Raw genomic sequence first — 25,250 nt, forward strand, 5'->3', positions numbered from 1 at the left:
TAGGGGAAATGTCAGTGAGCGTTCCGATTTCAGTTCCAGAGCGATTTGCGCAATGAATCCTTCATATTTAGTCGTTTTCAGCCAATTTTCTGAATTTTTGAAAATTTAAATTTTTGTGAAAATATCCACTAAATGAGGGAATAATATGTGTGAGGGTACCCCAGGAGAGTTCCAAATGTGTGTGGGTAGAATATATATCCCACAGGGGTTAAATTTATAAAAGTTGAAAAAAATTTTTTTTTGTACATAGTCATTTTTCCGGCGTTTATCAGACTTTCAGATAGGGGAAATGTCAGTGAGCGTTACGATTTCAGTTCCAGAGCGATTCGACCGATGAATCGTTCATATTTAGTCGGTTTCAGCCAATTTTCTGAATTTTTGAAAATTTCACTTTTTTGTGAAAATATCCACTAAATGAGGGAATAATATGTGTGAGGGTACGCCAGGAGAGTTCCAAATGTGTGTGGGTAGAATATATATCCCACGGGGGTAAAATTGAAAAAAGTTTAAAAAAAATTTTTTTTGGGCTTAGTTTTCCGCCGTTTATCAGACTTTCAGATAGGGGAAATGTCAGTAAGCGTTCCGATTTCAGTTCCAGAGCGATTCGCCCAATGAATCCTTCATATTTAGTCGTTTTCAGCCAATTTTCTGAATTTTTGAAAATTTCACTTTTTTGTGAAAATATCCACTAAATGAGGGAATAATATGTGTGAGGGTACGCCAGGAGAGTTCCAAATGTGTGTGGGTAGAATATATATCACACGGGGGAAAAAATTGAAAAAAGTTGAAAAAAATTTTTTTTTGGACTTAGTCATTTTTCCGGCGTTTATCAGACTTTCAGATAGGGGAAATGTCAGTGAGCATTCCGATTTCAGTTCCAGAGCGATTCGCCCGATGAATCCTTCATATTTAGTCGTTTTCAGCAATTTTCTGAATTTTTGAAAATTTCACTTTTTTGTGAAAATATCCACTAAATGAGGGAATAATATGTGTGAGGGTACGCCAGGAGAGTTCCAAATGTGTGTGGGTAGAATATATATCCCACGGGGGTAAAATTGAAAAAAGTTTAAAAAAATTTTTTTTTGGACTTAGTCTTTTTTCCGGCGTTTATCAGACTTTCAGATAGGGGAAATGTCAGTGAGAGTTCCGATTCAGTTCCAGAGCGATTCGCCCGATGATTACTTCGTATTTAGTCGTTTTCAGCCAAATTTCTGAATTTTTGAAAATTTCTCTTTTTTGTGAAAATATCCACTAAATGAGGGAATAATATGTGTGAGGGTACGCCAGGAGAGTTCCAAATGTGTGTGGGTAGAATATATATCCCACGGGGGTAAAATTGAAAAAAGTTGAAAAAATTTTTTTTTGGACTTAGTCATTTTTCCGGCGTTTATCAGACTTTCAGATAGGGGAAATGTCAGTGAGCGTTCCGATTTCAGTTCCAGAGCGATTCGACCAATGATTACTTCATATTTAGTCGTTTTCAGCCAATTTTCTGAATTTTTGAAAATTTCACTTTTTTGGGAAAATATCCACTAAATGAGGAAATAATATGTGTGAGGGTATGCCAGGAGAGTTCCAAGTGTGTGTGGGTAGAATATATATCCCACGGGGGTAAAATTGAAAAAAGTTGAAAAAAATTTTTTTTTGGACTTAGTCATTTTTCCGGCGTTTATCAGACTTTCAGATAGGGGAAATGTCAGTGAGCATTCCGATTTCAGTTCCAGAGCGATTCGCCCGATGAATCCTTCATATTTAGTCGTTTTCAGCAATTTTCTGAATTTTTGAAAATTTCACTTTTTTGTGAAAATATCCACTAAATGAGGGAATAATATGTGTGAGGGTACGCCAGGAGAGTTCCAAATGTGTGTGGGTAGAATATATATCCCACGGGGGTAAAATTGAAAAAAGTTTAAAAAAATTTTTTTTTGGACTTAGTCTTTTTTCCGGCGTTTATCAGACTTTCAGATAGGGGAAATGTCAGTGAGAGTTCCGATTCAGTTCCAGAGCGATTCGCCCGATGATTACTTCGTATTTAGTCGTTTTCAGCCAAATTTCTGAATTTTTGAAAATTTCTCTTTTTTGTGAAAATATCCACTAAATGAGGGAATAATATGTGTGAGGGTACGCCAGGAGAGTTCCAAATGTGTGTGGGTAGAATATATATCCCACGGGGGTAAAATTGAAAAAAGTTGAAAAAATTTTTTTTTGGACTTAGTCATTTTTCCGGCGTTTATCAGACTTTCAGATAGGGGAAATGTCAGTGAGCGTTCCGATTTCAGTTCCAGAGCGATTCGACCAATGATTACTTCATATTTAGTCGTTTTCAGCCAATTTTCTGAATTTTTGAAAATTTCACTTTTTTGGGAAAATATCCACTAAATGAGGAAATAATATGTGTGAGGGTATGCCAGGAGAGTTCCAAGTGTGTGTGGGTAGAATATATATCCCACGGGGGTAAAATTGAAAAAAGTTGAAAAAAATTTTTTTTTGGACTTAGTCATTTTTCCGGCGTTTATCAGACTTTCAGATAGGGGAAATGTCAGTGAGCATTCCGATTTCAGTTCCAGAGCGATTCGCCCGATGAATCCTTCATATTTAGTCGTTTTCAGCAATTTTCTGAATTTTTGAAAATTTCACTTTTTTGTGAAAATATCCACTAAATGAGGGAATAATATGTGTGAGGGTACGCCAGGAGAGTTCCAAATGTGTGTGGGTAGAATATATATCCCACGGGGGTAAAATTGAAAAAAGTTTAAAAAAATTTTTTTTTGGACTTAGTCTTTTTTCCGCCGTTTATCAGACTTTCAGATAGGGGAAATGTCAGTGAGAGTTCCGATTCAGTTCCAGAGCGATTCGCCCGATGATTACTTCGTATTTAGTCGTTTTCAGCCAAATTTCTGAATTTTTGAAAATGTCACTTTTTTGTGAAAATATCCACTAAATGAGGGAATAATATGTGTGAGGGTACGCCAGGAGAGTTCCAAATGTGTGTGGGTAGAATATATATCCCACGGGGGAAAAAATTGAAAAAAGTTGAAAAAAATTTTTTTTTGGACTTAGTCTTTTTTCCGGCGTTTATCAGACTTTCAGATAGGGGAAATGTCAGTGAGCGTTCCGATTTCAGTTCCAGAGCGATTCGCCCGATGATTACTTCGTATTTAGTCGTTTTCAGCCAAATTTCTGAATTTTTGAAAATTTCACTTTTTTGTGAAAATATCCACTAAATGAGGGAATAATATGTGTGAGGGTACGCCAGGAGAGTTCCAAATGTGTGTGGGTAGAATATATATCCCACGGGGGTAAAATTGAAAAAAGTTGAAAAAAATTTTTTTTTGGACTTAGTCATTTTTCCGGCGTTTATCAGACTTTCAGATAGGGGAAATGTCAGTGAGCGTTCCGATTTCAGTTCCAGAGCGATTCGACCGATGATTACTTCATATTTAGTCGTTTTCAGCCAATTTTCTGAATTTTTGAAAATTTCACTTTTTTGGGAAAATATCCACTAAATGAGGAAATAATATGTGTGAGGGTATGCCAGGAGAGTTCCAAGTGTGTGTGGGTAGAATATATATCCCACGGGGGTAAAATTGAAAAAAGTTGAAAAAAATTTTTTTTTGGACTTAGTAATTTTTCCGGCGTTTATCAGACTTTCAGATAGGGGAAATGTCAGTGAGCGTTCCGATTTCAGTTCCAGAGCGATTCGCCCGATGATTACTTCATATTTAGTCGTTTTCAGCCAATTTTCTGAATTTTTGAAAATTTCACTTTTTTGTGAAAATATCCACTAAATGAGGGAATAATATGTGTGAGGGTATGCCAGGAGAGTTCTCCGTGTGTGTGGGTAGAATATATATCCCACGGGGGTAAAATTGAAAAAAGTTTTAAAAAATTTTTTTTTGGACTTAGTCATTTTTCCGGCGTTTATCAGACTTTCAGATAGGGGAAATGTCAGTGAGCATTCCTATTTCAGTTCCAGAGCGATTCGCCCGATGAATCCTTCATATTTAGTCGTTTTCAGCAATTTTCTGAATTTTTGAAAATTTCACTTTTTTGTGAAAATATCCACTAAATGAGGGAATAATATGTGTGAGGGTACGCCAGGAGAGTTCCAAATGTGTGTGGGTAGAATATATATCCCACGGGGGTAAAATTGAAAAAAGTTGAAAAAATTTTTTTTTGGACTTAGTCTTTTTTCCGGCGTTTATCAGACTTTCAGATAGGGGAAATGTCAGTGAGCGTTCCGATTTCAGTTTCAGAGCGATTCGCCCGATGAATCCTTCATATTTAGTCGTTTTCAGCCAATTTTCTTAATTTTTGAAATTTTCACTTTTTTGTGAAAATATCCACTAAATGAGGGAATAATATGTGTGAGGGTACACCAGGAGAGTTCCAAATGTGTGTGGGTAGAATATATATCCCACGGGGGTAAAATTAAAAAAAAATTTTTTTTGGACTTAGTCATTTTTTTGGCGTTTATCAGACTTTCAGATAGGGGAAATGTCAGTGAGCATTCCGATTTCAGTTCCAGAGCGATTCGCCCGATGAATCCTTCATATTTAGTCGTTTTCAGCCAATTTTCTGAATTTTTGAAAATTTCAATTTTTGTGAAAATATCCACTAAATGGGGGAATAATATGTGTGAGGGTACCCCAGGAGAGTTCCAAATGTGTGTGGGTAGAATATATATCCCACAGGGGTTAAATTTAAAAAAGTTGAAAAAAAATTTTTTTTGGACTTAGTGATTTTTCCGGCGTTTATCAGACTTTCAGATAGGGGAAATGTCAGTGAGCGTTCCGATTTCAGTACCAGAGCGATTCAACCGATGAATCCTTCATATTTAGTCGTTTTCAGCCAATTTTCTGAATTTTTGAAAATTTCACTTTTTTGTGAAAATATCCACTAAATGAGGGAATAATATGTGTGAGGGTACGCCAGGAGAGTTCCAAATGTGTGTGGGTAGAATATATATCCCAAGGGGGTAAAATTGAAAAAAGTTAAAAAATTTTTTTTTGGGACTTAGTCTTTTTTCCGGCGTTTATCAGACTTTCAGATAGGGGAAATGTCAGTGAGCGTTCTGATTTCAGTTCCAGAGTGATTCGCCCGATGAATCCTTTATATTTAGTCGTTTTCAGCAATTTTCAGAATTTTTGAAAATTTCACTTTTTTGTGAAAATATCCACTAAATGAGGGAATAATATGTGTGAGGGTACGCCAGGAGAGTTCCAAATGTGTGTGGGTAGAATATATATCCCACGGGGGTAAAATTGAATAAAGTTTAAAAAAATTTTTTTTGGGACTTAGTCATTTTTCCGGCATTTATCAGACTTTCAGATAGGAGAAATGTCAGTGAGCGTTCCGATTTCAGTACCAGAGCGATTCACCCAATGAATCCTTCATATTTAATCGTTTTCAGCCAATTTTCTGAATTTTTGAAAATTTCACTTGTTTGTGAAAATATCCACTAAATGAGGGAATAATATGTGTGAGGGTACGCCAGGAGAGTTCCAAATGTGTGTGGGTAGAATATATATCCCACGGGGGTAAAATTGAAAAAAGTTGAAAAAAATTTTTTTTTGGACTTAGTCATTTTTCCGGCGTTTATCAGACTTTCAGATAGGGAAATGTCAGTGAGCGTTACGATTTCAGTTCCAGAGCGATTCGACCGATGAATCGTTCATATTTAGTCGGTTTCAGCCAATTTTCTGAATTTTTGAAAATTTCACTTTTTTGTGAAAATATCCACTAAATGAGGGAATAATATGTGTGAGGGTACGCCAGGAGAGTTCCAAATGTGTGTGGGTAGAATATATATCCCACGTGGGTAAAATTGAAAAAAGTTAAAAAAAAATTTTTTTTGGACTTAGTCATTTTCCGGCGTTTATCAGACTTTCAGATAGGGGAAATGTCAGTGAGCGTTCCAATTTCAGTTCCAGAGCGATTCGCCCGATGAATCCTTCATATTTAGTCGTTTTCAGTCAATTTTCAGAATTTTTTAAAATTTCACTTTTTTGTGAAAATATCCACTAAATGAGGGAATAATATGTGTGAGGGTACGCCAGGAGAGTTCCAAATGTGTGTGGGTAGAATATATATCCCACGGGGGTAAAATTGAAAAAAGTTTAAAAAAAAATTTTTTTGGACTTAGTAATTTTTCCGGCGTTTATCAGACTTTCAGATAGGGGAAATGTCAGTGAGCGTTCCGATTTCAGTACCAGAGCGATTCACACGATGAATCCTTCATATTTAGTCGTTTTCAGCCAATTTTCAGAATTTTTGAAAATTTCACTTTTTTGTGAAAATATCCACTAAATGAGGGAATAATATGTGTGAGGGTATGCCAGGAGAGTTCCAAATGTGTGTGGGTAGAATATATATCCCAAGGGGGTAAAATTGAAAAAAGTTGAAAAAAAAATTTTTTTGGACTTAGTCATTTTTCCGGCGTTTATCAGACTTTCAGATAGGGGAAATGTCAGTGAGCGTTCCGATTTCAGTACCAGAGCGATTCACCCAATGAATCCTTCATATTTAGTCGTTTTCAGCCAATTTTCTGAATTGTTAAAAATTTCACTTGTTTGTGAAAATATCCACTAAATGGGGGAATAATATGTGTGAGGGTACCCCAGGAGAGTTCCAAATGTGTGTGGGTAGAATATATATCCCACAGGGGTTAAATTTAAAAAAGTTGAAAAAAAATTTTTTTTGGACTTAGTGATTTTTCCGGCGTTTATCAGACTTTCAGATAGGGGAAATGTCAGTGAGCGTTCCGATTTCAGTTCCAGAGCGATTCGCCCGATGATTACTTCATATTTAGTCGTTTTCAGCCAATTTTCTGAATTTTTGAAAATTTCATTTTTTTGTGAAAATATCCACAAAATGAGGGAATAATATGTGTGAGGGTACCCCAGGAGAGTTCCAAATGTGTGTGGGTAGAATATATATCCCACGGGGGTAAAATTGAAAAAAGTTAAAAAAAAAATGTTTTTGGACTTAGTCATTTTTCCGGCGTTTATCAGACTTTCAGATAGGGGAAATGTCAGTGAGCGTTCCGATTTCAGTACCAGAGCGATTCACCCAATGAATCCTTCATATTTAGTCGTTTTCAGCCAATTTTCTGAATTTTTGAAAATTTCACTTGTTTGTGAAAATATCCACTAAATGAGGGAATAATATGTGTGAGGGTACGCCAGGAGAGTTCCAAATGTGTGTGGGTAGAATATATATCCCACGGGGGTAAAATTGAAAAAAGTTGAAAAAAATTTTTTTTTGGACTTAGTCATTTTTCCGGCGTTTATCAGACTTTCAGATAGGGGAAATGTCAGTGATCATTCCAATTTCATTTCCAGATTGATTCGCCCGATGAATCCTTCATATTTAGTCGTTTTCAGCCAATTTTCTGAATTTTTGAAAATTTCAATTTTTGTGAAAATATCCACTAAATGAGGGAATAATATGTGTGAGGGTACCCCAGGAGAGTTCCAAATGTGTGTGGGTAGAATATATATCCCACAGGGGTTAAATTTAAAAAAGTTGAAAAAAATTTTTTTTTGGACTTAGTCATTTTTCCGGCGTTTATCAGACTTTCAGATAGGGGAAATGTCAGTGAGCGTTCCGATTTCAGTACCAGAGCGATTCACCCAATGAATCCTTCATATTTAGTCGTTTTCAGCCAATTTTCTGAATTTTTGAAAATTTCACTTTTTTGTGAAAATATCCACTAAATGAGGGAATAATATGTGTGAGGGTATGCCAGGAGAGTTCCAAATGTCTGTGGGTAGAATATATATCCCACGGGGGTTAAATTGAAAAAAGTTGAAAAAAATTCTTTTTTGGACTTAGTCATTTTTTTGGCGTTTATCAGACTTTCAGATAGGGGAAATGTCAGTGAGCATACCGATTTCAGTCCCAGAGCGATTTGCCCGATGAATCCTTCATATTTAGTCGTTTTCAGCCAATTTTCTGAATTTTAGAAAATTTCAATTTTTGTGAAAATATCCACTAAATGAGGGAATAATATGTGTATGGGTACCCCAGGAGAGTTCCAAATGTGTGTGGGTAGAATATATATCCCACGTGGGTAAAATTGAAAAAAGTTGAAAAAAAATTTTTTTTGGACTTAGTCAGTTTTCCGGCGTTTATCAGACTTTCAGATAGGGGAAATGTCAGTGAGCATTCCGATTTCAGTTCCAGAGCGATTCGCCCAATGAATCCTTCATATTTAGTCGTTTTCAGCCAATTTTCTGAATTTTTTAAAATTTCACTTTTTTGTGAAAATATCCACTAAATGAGGGAATAATATGTGTGAGGGTACGCCAGGAGAGTTCCAAATGTGTGTGGGTAGAATATATATCCCACGGGGGTAAAATTGAAAAAAGTTGAAAAAAAATTTTTTTTGGACTTAGTCATTTTTCCGGCATTTATCAGACTTTCAGATAGGGGAAATGTCAGTGAGCGTTCCGATTTCAGTTCCAGAGCGATTCGCCCGATGTTTACTTCATATTTAGTCGTTTTCAGCCAATTTTCTGAATTTTTGAAAATTTCATTTTTTTGTGAAAATATCCACAAAATGAGGGAATAATATGTGTGAGGGTACGCCAGGAGAGTTCCAAATGTGTGTGGGTAGAATATATATCCCACGTGGGTAAAATTGAAAAAAGTTGAAAAAAAAATTTTTCTGGACTTAGTCAGTTTTCCGGCGTTTATCAGACTTTCAGATAGGGGAAATGTCAGTGAGCGTTCCGATTTCAGTTCCAGAGCGATTCGCCCGATGAATCCTTAATATTTAGTCGTTTTCAGCCAATTTTCAGAATTTTTGAAAATTTCACTTTTTTGTGAAAATATCCACTAAATGAGGGAATAATATGTGTGAGGGTACCCCAGGAGAGTTCCAAATGTGTGTGGGTAGAATATATATCCCACGGGGGTAAAATTGAAAAAAGTTAAAAAAAAAATGTTTTTGGACTTAGTCATTTTTCCGGCGTTTATCAGACTTTCAGATAGGGGAAATGTCAGTGAGCGTTCCGATTTCAGTACCAGAGCGATTCACCCAATGAATCCTTCATATTTAGTCGTTTTCAGCCAATTTTCTGAATTTTTGAAAATTTCACTTGTTTGTGAAAATATCCATTAAATGAGGGAATAATATGTGTGAGGGTACGCCAGGAGAGTTCCAAATGTGTGTGGGTAGAATATATATCCCACGTGGGTAAAATTGAAAAAAGTTGAAAAAAAATTTTTTTTGGACTTAGTCATTTTTCCGGCGTTTATCAGACTTTCAGATAGGGGAAATGTCAGTGAGCATTCCGATTTCAGTTCCAGAGCGATTCGCCCGATGAATCCTTCATATTTAGTCGTTTTCAGCCAATTTTCTGAATTTTTGAAAATTTCACTTTTTTGTGAAAATATCCACTAAATGAGGGAATAATATGTGTGAGGGTACGCCAGGAGAGTTCCAAATGTGTGTGGGTAGAATATATATCCCACAGGGGTAAAATTGAAAAAAGTTTAAAAAATTTTTTTTTGGGACTTAGTCATTTTTCCGGCATTTATCAGACTTTCAGATAGGGGAAATGTCAGTGAGCGTTCCGATTTCAGTTCCAGAGTGATTCGCCCCATGAATCCTTAATATTTAGTCGTTTTCAGCAATTTTCTGAATTTTTGAAAATTTCACTTTTTTGTGAAAATATCCACTAAATGAGGGAATAATATGTGTGAGAGTACGCCAGGAGAGTTTCAAATGTGTGTGGGTAGAATATATATCCCACGGGGGTAAAATTGAAAAAAGTTGAAAAAAATTTTTTTTTGTACTTAGTCATTTTTCCGGCGTTTATCAGACTTTCAGATAGGGGAAATGTCAGTGAGCATTCCGATTTCAGTTCCAGAGCGATTCGCTCGATGAATCCTTCATATTTAGTCGTTTTCAGCCAATTTTCAGAATTTTTGAAAATTTCACTTGTTTGTGAAAATATCCACTAAATGAGGGAATAATATGTGTGAGGGTACCCCAGGAGAGTTCCAAATGTGTGTGGGTAGAATATATATCCCACAGGGGTTAAATTTAAAAAAGTTGAAAAAAATTTTTTTTTTACTTAGTTTTCCGGCGTTTATCAGACTTTCAGATAGGGGAAATGTCAGTGAGCGTTCCGATTTCAGTTCCAGAGCGATTCGCCCGATGAATCCTTCATATTTAGTCGTTTTCAGCCAATTTTCTGAATTTTTGAAAATTTCACTTTTTTGTTAAAATATCCACTTAATGAGGGAATAATATGTGTGAGGGTACGACAGGAGAGTTCCAAATGTGTGTGGGTAGAATATATATCCCACGGGGGTAAAATTGAAAAAAGTTGAAAAAAATTTTTTTTTGGACTTAGTAATTTTTCCGTCGTTTATCAGACTTTCAGATAGGGGAAATGTCAGTGAGCGTTCCGATTTCAGTACCAGAGCGATTCACCCAATGAATCCTTCATATTTAGTCGTTTTCAGCCAATTTTCTGAATTTTTGAAAATTTCACTTGTTTGTGAAAATATCCACTAAATGAGGGAATAATATGTGTGAGGGTACGCCAGGAGAGTTCCAAATGTGTGTGGGTAGAATATATATCCCACGTGGGTAAAATTGAAAAAAGTTTAAAAAAAATTTTTTTGGGACTTAGTCAGTTTTCCGGCGTTTATCAGACTTTCAGATAGGGGAAATGTCAGTGAGCGTTCCGATTTCAGTTCCAGAGCGATTCGCCCGATGAATCCTTCATATGTAGTCGTTTTCAGCCAATTTTCTGAATTTTTGAAAATTTCACTTTTTTGTGAAAATATCCACTTAATGAGGGAATAATATGTGTGAGGGTACGACAGGAGAGTTCCAAATGTGTGTGGGTAGAATATATATCCCACGGGGGTAAAATTGAAAAAAGTTGAAAAAAATTTTTTTTTGGACTTAGTCATTTTTCCGGCGTTTATCAGACTTTCAGATAGGGGAAATGTCAGTGAGCGTTCCGATTTCAGTACCAGAGCGATTCACCCAATGAATCCTTCATATTTAGTCGTTTTCAGCCAATTTTCTGAATTTTTGAAAATTTCACTTGTTTGTGAAAATATCCACTAAATGAGGGAATAATATGTGTGAGGGTACGCCAGGAGAGTTCCAAATGTGTGTGGGTAGAATATATATCCCACGGGGGTAAAATTGAAAAAAGTTTAAAAAAAATTTTTTTTGGACTTAGTTTTCCGGCGTTTATCAGACTTTCAGATGGTGGAAATGTCAGTGAGCGTTCCAATTTCAGTACCAGAGCGATTCACCCAATGAATCCTTCATATTTAGTCGTTTTCAGCCAATTTTCTGAATTTTTGAAAATTTCACTTGTTTGTGAAAATATCCACTAAATGAGGGAATAATATGTGTGAGGGTACGCCAGGAGAGTTCCAAATGTGTGTGGGTAGAATATATATCCCACGGGGGTAAAATTGAAAAAAGTTGAAAAAAAATTTTTTTTTACTTAGTTTTCCGGCGTTTATCAGACTTTCAGATAGGGGAAATGTCAGTGAGCGTTCCAATTTCAGTTCCAGAGCGATTCGCCCGATGAATCCTTCATATTTAGTCGTTTTCAGCCAATTTTCTGAATTTTTTTAAAATTTCACTTTTTTGTGAAAATATCCACTAAATGAGGGAATAATATGTGTGAGGGTATGCCAGGAGAGTTCCAAGTGTGTGTGGGTAGAATATATATCCCACGGGGGTAAAATTGAAAAAAGTTTAAAAAATTTTTTTTTTGGACTTAGTCATTTTTCCGGCGTTTATCAGACTTTCAGATAGGGGAAATGTCAGTGAGCATTCCGATTTCAGTTCCAGAGCGATTCGCCCGATGAATCCTTCATATTTAGTTGTTTTCAGCAATTTTCTGAATTTTTGAAAATTTCACTTTTTTGTGAAAATATCCACTAAATGAGGGACTAATATGTGTGAGGGTACGCCAGGAGAGTTCCAAATATGTGTGGGTAGAATATATATCCCACGGGGGTAAAATTGAAAAAAGTTGAAAAAAATTTTTTTTTGGACTTAGTCATTTTTCCGGCGTTTATCAGACTTTCAGATAGGGGAAATGTCAGTGAGCGTTACGATTTCAGTTCCAGAGCGATTCGACCGATGATTACTTCATATTTAGTCGTTTTCAGCCAATTTTCTGAATTTTTGAAAATTTCACTTTTTTGGGAAAATATCCACTAAATGAGGGAATAATATGTGTGAGGGTATGCCAGGAGAGTTCCAAGTGTGTGTGGGTAGAATATATATCCCACGGGGGTAAAATTGAAAAAAGTTGAAAAAAATTTTTTTTTGGACTTAGTCATTTTTCCGGCGTTTATCAGACTTTCAGATAGGGGAAATGTCAGTGAGCGTTCCGATTTCAGTTCCAGAGCGATTCGCCCGATGATTACTTCATATTTAGTCGTTTTCAGCCAATTTTCAGAATTTTTTAAAATTTCACTTTTTTGTGAAAATATCCACTAAATGAGGGAATAATATGTGTGAGGGTATGCCAGGAGTGTTCCAAGTGTGTGGGTAGAATATATATCCCACGGGGGTAAAATTGAAAAAAGTTTAAAAAAATTTTTTTTTGGACTTAGTCATTTTTCCGGCGTTTATCAGACTTTCAGATAGGGGAAATGTCAGTGAGCGTTCCGATTCAGTTCCAGAGCGATTCGCCCGATGATTACTTCGTATTTAGTCGTTTTCAGCCAAATTTCTGAATTTTTGAAAATTTCTCTTTTTTGTGAAAATATCCACTAAATGAGGGAATAATATGTGTGAGGGTGCGCCAGGAGAGTTCCAAATGTGTGTGGGTAGAATATATATCCCACGGGGGTAAAATTGAAAAAAGTTGAAAAATTTTTTTTTGGACTTAGTCTTTTTTCCGGTGTTTATCAGACTTTCAGATAGGGGAAATGTCAGTGAGCGTTCCGATTTCAGTTCCAGAGCGATTCGCCCGATGATTACTTCGTATTTAGTTGTTTTCAGCCAAATTTCTGAATTTTTGAAAATTTCACTTTTTTGTGAAAATATCCACTAAATGAGGGAATAATATGTGTGAGGGTACGCCAGGAGAGTTCCAAATGTGTGTGGGTAGAATATATATCCCACGGGGGTAAAATTGAAAAAAGTTGAAATAAATTTTTTTTGGGACTTAGTCATTTTTCCGGCGTTTATCAGACTTTCAGATAGGAGAAATGTCAGTGAGCATTCCGATTTCAGTTCCAGAGCGACTTGCGCGATGAATCCTTCATATTTAGTCGTTTTCAGCCAATTTTCTGAATTTTTGAAAATTTCAATTTTTGTGAAAATATCCACTAAATGAGGAAATAATATGTGTGAGGGTACCCCAGGAGAGTTCCAAATGTGTGTGGGTAGAATATATATCCCACAGGGGTTAAATTTAAAAAAGTTGAAAAAAAATTTTTTCTGGACTTAGTCATTTTTCCGGCGTTTATCTGACTTTCAGATAGGGGAAATGTCAGTGAGCGTTCCGATTTCAGTACCAGAGCGATTCACCCAATGAATCCTTCATATTTAGTCGTTTTCAGCCAATTTATTGAATTTTTGAAAATTTCACTTGTTTGTGAAAATATCCACTAAATGAGGGAATAATATGTGTGAGGGTACGCCAGGAGAGTTCCAAATGTGTGTGGGTAGAATATATATCCAACGGGGGTAAAATTGAAAAAAGTTGAAAAAAATTTTTTTTTGGACTTAGTCATTTTTCCGGCGTTTATCAGACTTTCAGATAGGGGAAATGTCAGTGAGCGTTCCGATTTCAGTTCCAGAGCGATTCGCCCGATGATTACTTCGTATTTAGTCGTTTTCAGCCAAATTTCTGAATTTTTGAAAATTTCACTTTTTTGTGAAAATATCCACTAAATGAGGGAATAATATGTGTGAGGGTATGCCAGGAGAGTTCCAAATGTGTGTGGGTAGAATATATATCCCACGGGGGTAAAATTGAAGAAAGTTTAAAAAAATTTTTTTTTGGACTTAGTCATTTTTCCGGCGTTTATCAGACTTTCAGATAGGGGAAATGTCAGTGAGCGTTCCGATTCAGTTCCAGAGCGATTCGCCCGATGATTACTTCGTATTTAGTCGTTTTCAGCCAAATTTCTGAATTTTTGAAAATTTCACTTTTTTGTGAAAATATCCACTAAATGAGGGAATAAAATGTGTGAGGGTATGCCAGGAGAGTTCCAAATGTGTGTGGGTAGAATATATATCCCAAGGGGGTAAAATTGAAAAAAGTTGAAAAATTTTTTTTTGGGACTTCGTCTTTTTTCCGGCGTTTATCAGACTTTCAGATAGGGAAAATGTCAGTGAGCGTTCCGATTTCAGTTCCAGAGCGATTCGCCCGATGATTACTTCGTATTTAGTCGTTTTCAGCCAAATTTCTGAATTTTTGAAAATTTCACTTTTTTGTGAAAATATCCACTAAATGAGGGAATAATATGTGTGAGGGTACGCCAGGAGAGTTCCAAATGTGTGTGGGTAGAATATATATCCCACGGGGGTAAAATTGAAAAAAGTTGAAAAAAAATTTTTTTTGGACTTAGTTTTCCGCCGTTTATCAGACTTTCAGATAGGGGAAATGTCAGTGAGCGTTCCGATTTCAGTTCCAGAGCGATTCGCCCAATGAATCCTTCATATTTAGTCGTTTTCAGCCAATTTTCTGAATTTTTGAAAATTTCACTTTTTTGTGAAAATATCCACTAAATGAGGGAATAATATGTGTGAGGGTATGCCAGGAGAGTTCCAAATGTGTGTGGGTAGAATATATATCCCACGGGGGTAAAATTGAAAAAAGTTGAAAAAAATTTTTTTTTGGACTTAGTCAGTTTTCCGGCGTTTATCAGAATTTCAGATAGGGGAAATGTCAGTGAGCGTTCCAATTTCAGTTCCAGAGCGATTCGCCCAATGAATCCTTCATATTTAGTCGTTTTCAGCCAATTTTCTGAATTTTTTAAAATTTCACTTTTTTGTGAAAATATCCACTAAATGAGGGAATAATATGTGTGAGGGTACGCCAGGAGAGTTCCAAATGTGTGTGGGTAGAATGTATATCCCAAGGGGGTAAAATTGAAAAAAGTTGAAAAAAAATTTTTTTTGGACTTAGTTTTCCGCCGTTTATCAGACTTTCAAATAGGGGAAATGTCAGTGAGCGTTCCGATTTCAGTTCCAGAGCGATTCGCCCAATGAATCCTTCATATTTAGTCGATTTCAGCCAATTTTCTGAATTTTTGAAAATTTCACTTTTTTGTGAAAATATCCACTAAATGAGGGAATAATATGTGTGAGGGTACGCCAGGAGAGTTCCAAATGTGTGTGGGTAGAATATATATCCCACGGGGGTAAAATTGAAAAAAGTTGAAAACATTTTTTTTTGGACTTAGTCTTTTTTCCGGCGTTTATCAGACTTTCAGATAGGGGAAATGTCAGTGAGCGTTCCAATTTCAGTTCCAGAGTGATTCGCCCGATGAATCCTTCATATTTAGTCGTTTTCAGCCAATTTTCTGAATTTTTTAAAATTTCACTTTTTTGTGAAAATATCCACTAAATGAGGGAATAATATGTGTGAGGGTATGCCAGGAGAGTTCCAAGTGTGTGTGGGTAGAATATATATCCCACGGGGGTAAAATTGAAAAAAGTTTAAAAAAATTTTTTTTTGGACTTAGTCATTTTTCCGGCGTTTATCAGACTTTCAGATAGGGGAAATGTCAGTGAGCATTCCGATTTCAGCTCCAGAGCGATTCGCCCGATGATTACTTCGTATTTAGTCGTTTTCAGCCAAATTTCTGAATTTTTTAAAATTTCACTTTTTTGTGAAAATATCCACTAAATGAGGGAATAATATGTGTGAGGGTACACCAGGAGAGTTCCAAATGTGTGTGGGTAGAATATATATCCCACGGGGGTAAAATTGAAAAAAGTTAAAAAAAAAATTTTTTTGGACTTAGTTTTCCGGCGTTTATCAGACTTTCAGATAGGGGAAATGTCAGTGATCATTCCAATTTCATTTCCAGAGTGATTCGCCCGATGAATCCTTCATATTTAGTCGTTTTCAGCAATTTTCTGAATTTTTGAAAATTTCACTTTTTTGTGAAAATATCCACTAAATGAGGGAATAATATGTGTGAGGGTACCCCAGGAGAGTTCCAAATGTGTGTGGGTAGAATATATATCCCACAGGGGTTAAATTTAAAAAAGTTGAAAAAAAATTTTTTTTGGACTTAGTCATTTTTCCGGCGTTTATCAGACTTTCAGATAGGGGAAATGTCAGTGAGCGTTCCGATTTCAGTACCAGAGCGATTCACCCAATGAATCCTTCATATTTAGTCGTTTTCAGCCAATTTTCTGAATTGTTAAAAATTTCACTTGTTTGTGAAAATATCCACTAAATGAGGGAATAATGTGTGTGAGGGTACGCCAGGAGAGTTCCAAATGTGTGTGTGTAGAATATATATCCCACGGGGGTAAAATTGAAAAAAGTTTAAAAAAATTTTTTTTGGACTTAGTTTTCCGGCGTTTATCAGACTTTCAGATAGGGGAAATGTCAGTGAGCGTTCCGATTTCAGTTCCAGAGCGATTCGCCCGATGAATCCTTCATATTTAATCGTTTTCAGCCAATTTTCTGAATTTTTGAAAATTTCACTTTTTTGTGAAAATATTCGCTAAATGAGGGAATAATATGTGTGAGGGTACGCCAGGAGAGTTCCAAATGTGTGTGGGTAGAATATATATCCCACGGGGGTAAAATTGAAAAAAGTTGAAAAAAATTTTTTTGGGACTTAGTCTTTTTTCTGGCGTTTATCAGACTTTCAGATAGGGGAAATGTCAGTGAGCGTTCCAATTTCAGTTCCAGAGCGATTCGCCCAATGAATCCTTCATATTTAGTCATTTTCAGCAATTTTCTGAATTTTTGAAAATTTCACTTTTTGTGAAAATATCCACTAAATGAGGGAATAATATGTGTGAGGGTACGCCAGGAGAGTTCCAAATGTGTGTGGGTAGAATATATATCCCACGGGGGTAAAATTGAAAAAAGTTGAAAAAAATTTTTTTTTGGACTTAGTCATTTTTCCGGCGTTTATCAGACTTTCAGATAGGGGAAATGTCAGTGATCATTCCAATTTCATTTCCAGATTGATTCACCCGATGAATCCTTCATATTTAGTCGTTTTCAGCCAATTTTCTGAATTTTTGAAAATTTAAATTTTTGTGAAAATATCCACTAAATGAGGGAATAATATGTGTGAGGGTACCCCAGGAGAGTTCCAAATGTGTGTGGGTAGAATATATATCCCACAGGGGTTAAATTTAAAAAAGTTGAAATAAAATTTTTTTTGGACTTAGTCATTTTTCCGGCGTTTATCAGACTTTCAGATAGGGGAAATGTCAGTGAGCGTTCCGATTTCAGTACCAGAGCGATTCACCCAATGAATCCTTCATATTTAGTCGTTTTCAGCCAATTTTCTGAATTTTTGAAAATTTCACTTGTTTGTGAAAATATCCACTAAATGAGGGAATAATATGTGTGAGGGTATGCCAGAAGAGTTCCAAATGTGTGTGGGTAGAATATATATCCCACGGGGGTAAAATTTAAAAAAGTTGAAAAAATTTTTTTTTTGGACTTAGTCATTTTTCCGGCGTTTATCAGACTTTCAGATAGGGGAAATGTCAGTGAGCATTCCGATTTCAGTTCCAGAGCGACTTGCCCGATAAATCCTTCATATTTAGTCGTTTTCAGCCAATTTTCTTAATTTTAGAAAATTTCAATTTTTGTGAAAATATCCACTATATTAGGGAATAATATGTGTGAGGGTACCCCAGGAGAGTTCCAAATGTGTGTGGGTAGAATATATATCCCACGTGGGTAAAATTGAAAAAAGTTAAAAAAAATTTTTTTTGGGACTTAGTTTTCCGGCGTTTATCAGACTTTCAGATAGGGGAAATGTCAGTGAGCGTTCCGATTTCAGTTCCAGAGCGATTCGCCCGATGAATCCTTAATATTTAGTCGTTTTCAGCCAATTTTCAGAATTTTTGAAAATTTCACTTTTTTGTGAAAATATCCACTAAATGAGGGAATAATATGTGTGAGGGTACGCCAGGAGAGTTCCAAATGTGTGTGGGTAGAATATATATCCCACGGGGGTAAAATTGAAAAAAGTTGAAAAAAAATTTTTTTGGGACTTAGTCATTTTTCCGGCGTTTATCAGACTTTCAGATAGGGGAAATGTCAGTGAGCATTCCGATTTCAGTACCAGAGCGATTCACCCAATGAATCCTTCATATTTAGTCGTTTTCAGCCAATTTTCTGAATTTTTGAAAATTTCACTTGTTTGTGAAAATATCCACTAAATGAGGGAATAATATGTGTGAGGGTACGCCAGGAGAGTTCCAAATGTGTGTGGGTAGAATATATATCCCACGGGGGTAAAATTGAAAAAAAATTTTTTTTGGACTTAGTCATTTTTTTGGCGTTTATCAGACTTTCAGATAGGGGAAATGTCAGTGAGCGTTCCGATTTCAGTTCCAGAGCGATTCGCCCGATGATTACTTCATATTTAGTCGTTTTCAGCCAATTTTCTGAATTGTTGAAAATTTCACTTTTTTGTGAAAATATCCACTAAATGAGGGAATAATATGTGTGAGGGTACGCCAGGAGAGTTCCAAATGTGTGTGGGTAGAATATATATCCCACGGGGGTAAAATTGAAAAAAGTTGAAAAAAATTTTTTTTTGGACTTAGTCATTTTTCCGGTGTTTATCAGACTTTCAGATAGGGGAAATGTCAGTGATCATTCCAATTTCATTTCCAGAGTGATTCGCCTGATGAATCCTTCATATTTAGTCGTTTTCAGCCAATTTTCTGAATTTTTGAAAATTTCAATTTTTGTGAAAATATCCACTAACTGAGGGAATAATATGTGTGAGGGTACCCCAGGAGAGTTCCAAATGTGTGTGGGTAGAATATATATCCCACGGGGGTAAAATTGAAAAAAGTTTAAAAAAAATTTTTTTTGGACTTAGTTTTCCGGCGTTTATCAGACTTTCAGATAGGGGAAATGTCAGTGAGCGTTCCGATTTCAGTTTCAGAGCGATTCGCCCGATGAATCCTTCATATTTAGTCGTTTTCAGCCAATTTTCTGAATTTTTGAAATTTTCACTTTTTTGTGAAAATATCCACTAAATGAGGGAATAATATGTGTGAGGGTACACCAGGAGAGTTCCAAATGTGTGTGGGTAGAATATATATCCCACGGGGGTAAAATTGAAAAAAGTTGAAAAAAATTTTTTTGGGACTTAGTCTTTTTTCTGGCGTTTATCAGACTTTCAGATAGGGGAAATGTCAGTGAGCGTTCCAATTTCAGTTCCAGAGCGATTCGCCCAATGAATCCTTCATATTTAGTCATTTTCAGCAATTTTCTGAATTTTTGAAAATTTCACTTTTTTGTGAAAATATCCACTAAATGAGGGAATAATATGTGTGAGGGTACACCAGGAGAGTTCCAAATGTGTGTGGTAGAATATATATCCCACGGGGGTAAAATTGAAAAAAGTTGAAAAAAAATTTTTTTTGGACTTAGTCATTTTTCCGGCGTTTATCACTTTCAGATAGGGGAAATGTCAGTGAGCATTCCGATTTCAGTTCCAGAGCAATTCGCCCGATGAATCCTTCATATTTAGTCGTTTTCAGCCAATTTTCTGAATTTTTGAAAATTTCATTTTTTTGTGAAAATATCCACAAAATGAGGGAATAATATGTGTGAGGGTACGCCAGGAGAGTTCCAAATGTGTGTGGGTAGAATATATATCCCACGTGGGTAAAATTGAAAAAAGTTGAAAAAAAATTTTTTTGGGACTTAGTCATTTTTCCGGCGTTTATCAGACTTTCAGATAGGGGAAATGTCAGTGATCATTCCAATTTCATTTCCAGAGTGATTCGCCCGATGAATCCTTAATATTTAGTCGTTTTCAGACAATTTTCAGAATTTTTGAAAATTTCACTTTTTTGTGAAAATATCCACTAAATGAGGGAATAATATGTGTGAGGGTACCCCAGGAGAGTTCCAAATGTGTGTGGGTAGAATATATATCCCACGGGGGTAAAATTGAAAAAAGTTAAAAAAAAAATTTTTTTGGACTCAGTCATTTTTCCGGCGTTTATCAGACTTTCAGATAGGGGAAATGTCAGTGAGCGTTCCGATTTCAGTACCAGAGCGATTCACCCAATGAATCCTTCATATTTAGTCGTTTTCAGCCAAATTTCTGAATTTTTGAAAATTTCACTTGTTTGTGAAAATATCCACTAAATGAGGGAATAATATGTGTGAGGGTACGCCAGGAGAGTTCCAAATGTGTGTGGGTAGAATATATATCCCACGTGGGTAAAATTGAAAAAAGTTGAAAAAAAATTTTTTTTGGACTTAGTCATTTTTCCGGCGTTTATCAGACTTTCAGATAGGGGAAATGTCAGTGAGCGTTCCGATTTCAGTTCCAGAGTGATTCGCCCGATGAATCATTTATATTTAGTCGTTTTCAGCAATTTTCTGAATTTTTGAAAATTTCACTTTTTTGTGAAAATATCCACTAAATGAGGGAATATTATGTGTGAGGGTACGCCAGGAGAGTTCCAAATGTGTGTGGGTAGAATATATATCCCACGGGGGTAAAATTGAAAAAAGTTGAAAAAAAATTTTTTTTGGACTTAGTCATTTTTCCGGCGTTTATCAGACTTTCAGATAGGGGAAATGTCAGTGAGCGTTCCGATTTCAGTTCCAGAGGGATTCGCGCGATGAATCCTTCATATTTAGTCATTTTCAGCAATTTTCTGAATTTTTGAAAATTTCACTTTTTTGTGAAAATATCCACTAAATGAGGGAATAATATGTGTGAGGGTACGCCAGGAGAGTTCCAAATGTGTGTGGGTAGAATATATATCCCACGGGGGTAAAATTGAAAAAAAAATTTTTTTTGACTTAGTCATTTTTTTGGCGTTTATCAGACTTTCAGATAGGGGAAATGTCAGTGAGCATTCCGATTTCAGTTCCAGAGCGATTCGCCCGATGAATCCTTCATATTTAGTCGTTTTCAGCCAATTTTCTGAATTTTTGAAAATTTAAATTTTTGTGAAAATATCCACTAAATGAGGGAATAATATGTGTGAGGGTACCCCAGGAGAGTTCCAAATGTGTGTGGGTAGAATATATATCCCACAGGGGTAAAATTGAAAAAAGTTTAAAAAAATTTTTTTTTGGACTTAGTCATTTTTCCGGCATTTATCAGACTTTCAGATAGGGGAAATGTCAGTGAGCGTACCGATTTCAGTTCCAGAGCGATTCGCCCGATGATTACTTCATATTTAGTCGTTTTCAGCCAATTTTCTGAATTGTTGAAAATTTCACTTTTTTGTGAAAATATCCACTAAATGAGGGAATAATATGTGTGAGGGTACACCAGGAGAGTTCCAAATGTGTGTGGGTAGAATATATATCCCACGGGGGTAAAATTGAAAAAAAATTTTTTTTGGACTTAGTCATTTTTTTGGCGTTTATCAGACTTTCAGATAGGTGAAATGTCAGTGAGCATTCCGATTTCAGTTCCAGAGCGATTCGCCCGATGAATCATTCATATTTAGTCGTTTTCAGCCAATTTTCTGAATTTTTGAAAATTTCACTTTTTTGTGAAAATATCCACTAAATGAGGGAATAATATATGTGAGGGTACGCCAGGAGAGTTCCAAATGTGTGTGGGTAGAATATATATCCCACGGGGGTAAAATTGAAAAAAGTTGAAAAAAATTTTTTTTTGGACTTAGTCTTTTTTCCGGCGTTTATCAGACTTTCAGATAGGGGAAATGTCAGTGAGCGCTCCGATTTCAGTTCCAGAGCGATTCGCCCGATGAATCCTTCATATTTAGTCATTTTCAGCAATTTTCTGAATTTTTGAAAATTTCACTTTTTTGTGAAAATATCCACTAAATGAGGGAATAATATGTGTGAGGGTATGCCAGGAGAGTTCCAAATGTGTGTGGGTAGAATATATATCCCACAGGGGTAAAATTGAAAAAAGTTTAAAAAAATTTTTTTTTGGACTTAGTCATTTTTCCGGCATTTATCAGACTTTCAGATAGGGGAAATGTCAGTGAGCGTTCCAATTTCAGTTCCAGAGCGATTCGCCCGATGATTACTTCATATTTAGTCGTTTTCAGCCAATTTTCTGAATTGTTGAAAATTTCACTTTTTTGTGAAAATATCCACTAAATGAGGGAATAATATGTGTGAGGGTACGCCAGGAGAGTTCCAAATGTGTGTGGGTAGAATATATATCCCACAGGGGTTAAATTTAAAAAAGTTGAAAAAAAATTTTTTTTTACTTAGTTTTCCGGCGTTTATCAGACTTTCAGATAGGGGAAATGTCAGTGAGCATTCCGATTTCAGTTCCAGAGCGATTCGCCCGATGAATCCTTCATATTTAGTCGTTTTCAGCCAATTTTCTGAATTTTTGAAAATTTAAATTTTTGTGAAAATATCCACTAAATGAGGGAATAATATGTGTGAGGGTACCCCAGGAGAGTTCCAAATGTGTGTGGGTAGAATATATATCCCACAGGGGTAAAATTGAAAAAAGTTTAAAAAAATTTTTTTTTGGACTTAGTCATTTTTCCGGCATTTATCAGACTTTCAGATAGGGGAAATGTCAGTGAGCGTACCGATTTCAGTTCCAGAGCGATTCGCCCGATGATTACTTCATATTTAGTCGTTTTCAGCCAATTTTCTGAATTGTTGAAAATTTCACTTTTTTGTGAAAATATCCACTAAATGAGGGAATAATATGTGTGAGGGTACGCCAGGAGAGTTCCAAATGTGTGTGGGTAGAATATATATCCCACAGGGGTTAAATTTAAAAAAGTTGAAAAAAAATTTTTTTTTACTTAGTTTTCCGGCGTTTATCAGACTTTCAGATAGGGGAAATGTCAGTGAGCGTTCCGATTTCAGTTCCAGAGCGATTCGCCCGATGAATCCTTCATATTTAGTCGTTTTCAGCCAATTTTCTGAATTTTTGAAAATTTCACTTTTTTGTGAAAATATCCACTTAATGAGGGAATAATATGTGTGAGGGTACGACAGGAGAGTTCCAAATGTGTGTGGGTAGAATATATATCCCACGGGGGTAAAATTGAAAAAAGTTGAAAAAAATTTTTTTTTGGACTTAGTCATTTTTCCGGCATTTATCAGACTTTCAGATAGGGGAAATGTCAGTGAGCGTTCCGATTTCAGTTCCAGAGCGATTCGCCCGATGATTACTTCATATTTAGTCGTTTTCAGCCAATTTTCTGAATTGTTGAAAATTTCCCTTTTTTGTGAAAATATCCACTAAATGAGGGAATAATATGTGTGAGGGTACGCCAGGAGAGTTCCAAATGTGTGTGGGTAGAATATATATCCCACGGGGGTAAAATTGAAAAAAAATTTTTTTTGGACTTAGTCATTTTTTTGGCGTTTATCAGACTTTCAGATAGGGGAAATGTCAGTGAGCATTCCGATTTCAGTTCCAGAGCGATTCGCCCGATGAATCCTTCATATTTAGTCGTTTTCAGCCAATTTTCTGAATTTTTGAAAATTTCACTTTTTTGTGAAAATATCCACTAAATGAGGGAATAATATATGTGAGGGTACGCCAGGAGAGTTCCAAATGTGTGTGGGTAGAATATATATCCCACGGGGGTAAAATTGAAAAAAGTTGAAAAAAATTTTTTTTTGGACTTAGTCTTTTTTTCCGGCGTTTATCAGACTTTCAGATAGGGGAAATGTCAGTGAGCGCTCCGATTTCAGTTCCAGAGCGATTCGCCCGATGAATCCTTCATATTTAGTCATTTTCAGCAATTTTCTGAATTTTTGAAAATTTCACTTTTTTGTGAAAATATCCACTAAATGAGGGAATAATATGTGTGAGGGTACGCGAGGAGAGTTCCAAATGTGTGTGGGTAGAATATATATCCCACAGGGGTAAAATTGAAAAAAGTTTAAAAAAATTTTTTTTTGGACTTAGTCATTTTTCCGGCATTTATCAGACTTTCAGATAGGGGAAATGTCAGTGAGCATTCCGATTTCAGTTCCAGAGCGATTCGCCCGATGATTACTTCATATTTAGTCGTTTTCAGACAATTTTCTGAATTGTTGAAAATTTCACTTTTTTGTGAAAATATCCACTAAATGAGGGAATAATATGTGTGAGGGTACGCCAGGAGAGTTCCAAATGTGTGTGGGTAGAATATATATCCCACGGGGGTAAAATTGAAAAAAAATTTTTTTTGGACTTAGTCATTTTTTTGGCGTTTATCAGACTTTCAGATAGGGGAAATGTCAGTGAGCATTCCGATTTCAGTTCCAGAGCGATTCGCCCAATGAATCCTTCATATTTAGTCGTTTTCAGCCAATTTTCTGAATTTTTGAAAATTTCAATTTTTCTGAAAATATCCACTAAATGAGGGAATAATATGTGTGAGGGTACCCCAGGAGAGTTCCAAATGTGTGTGGGTAGAATATATATCCCACGGGGGTAAAATTGAAAAAAGTTTAAAAAAAAATTTTTTTGGACTCAGTCATTTTTCCGGCGTTTATCAGACTTTCAGATAGGGGAAATGTCAGTGAGCGTTCCGATTTCAGTTCCAGAGCGATTCGCCCGATGAATCCTTCATATTTAGTCGTTTTCAGCCAATTTTCAGAATTTTTGAAAATTTCACTTTTTTGTGAAAATATCCACTTAATGAGGGAATAATATGTGTGAGGGTACGACAGGAGAGTTCCAAATGTGTGTGGGTAGAATATATATCCCACGGGGGTAAAATTGAAAAAAGTTGAAAAAAAATTTTTTTTGGACTTAGTCATTTTTCCAGCGTTTATCAGACTTTCAGATAGGGGAAATGTCAGTGAGCGTTCCGATTTCTTTTCCAGAGCGATTCGGCCGATGATTACTTCATATTTAGTCATTTTCAGCCAATTTTCTGAATTTTTGAAAATTTCACTTTTTTGTGAAAATATCCACTAAATGAGGGAATAATATGTGTGAGGGTACGCCAGGAGAGTGCCAAATGTGTTTGGGTAGAATATATATCCCACGGGGGTAAAATTGAAAAAAGTTGAAAAAATTTTTTTTTTGGACTTAGTCATTTTTCCGGCGTTTATCAGACTTTCAGATAGGGGAAATGTCAGTGAGCGTTCCGA

This window comes from Phyllobates terribilis, unplaced genomic scaffold (assembly GCF_046119375.1).
Source record: "Phyllobates terribilis strain yellow unplaced genomic scaffold, ASM4611937v1 Scaffold_8__6_contigs__length_399053987, whole genome shotgun sequence".
Lineage (NCBI taxonomy): Eukaryota > Metazoa > Chordata > Amphibia > Anura > Dendrobatidae > Phyllobates > Phyllobates terribilis.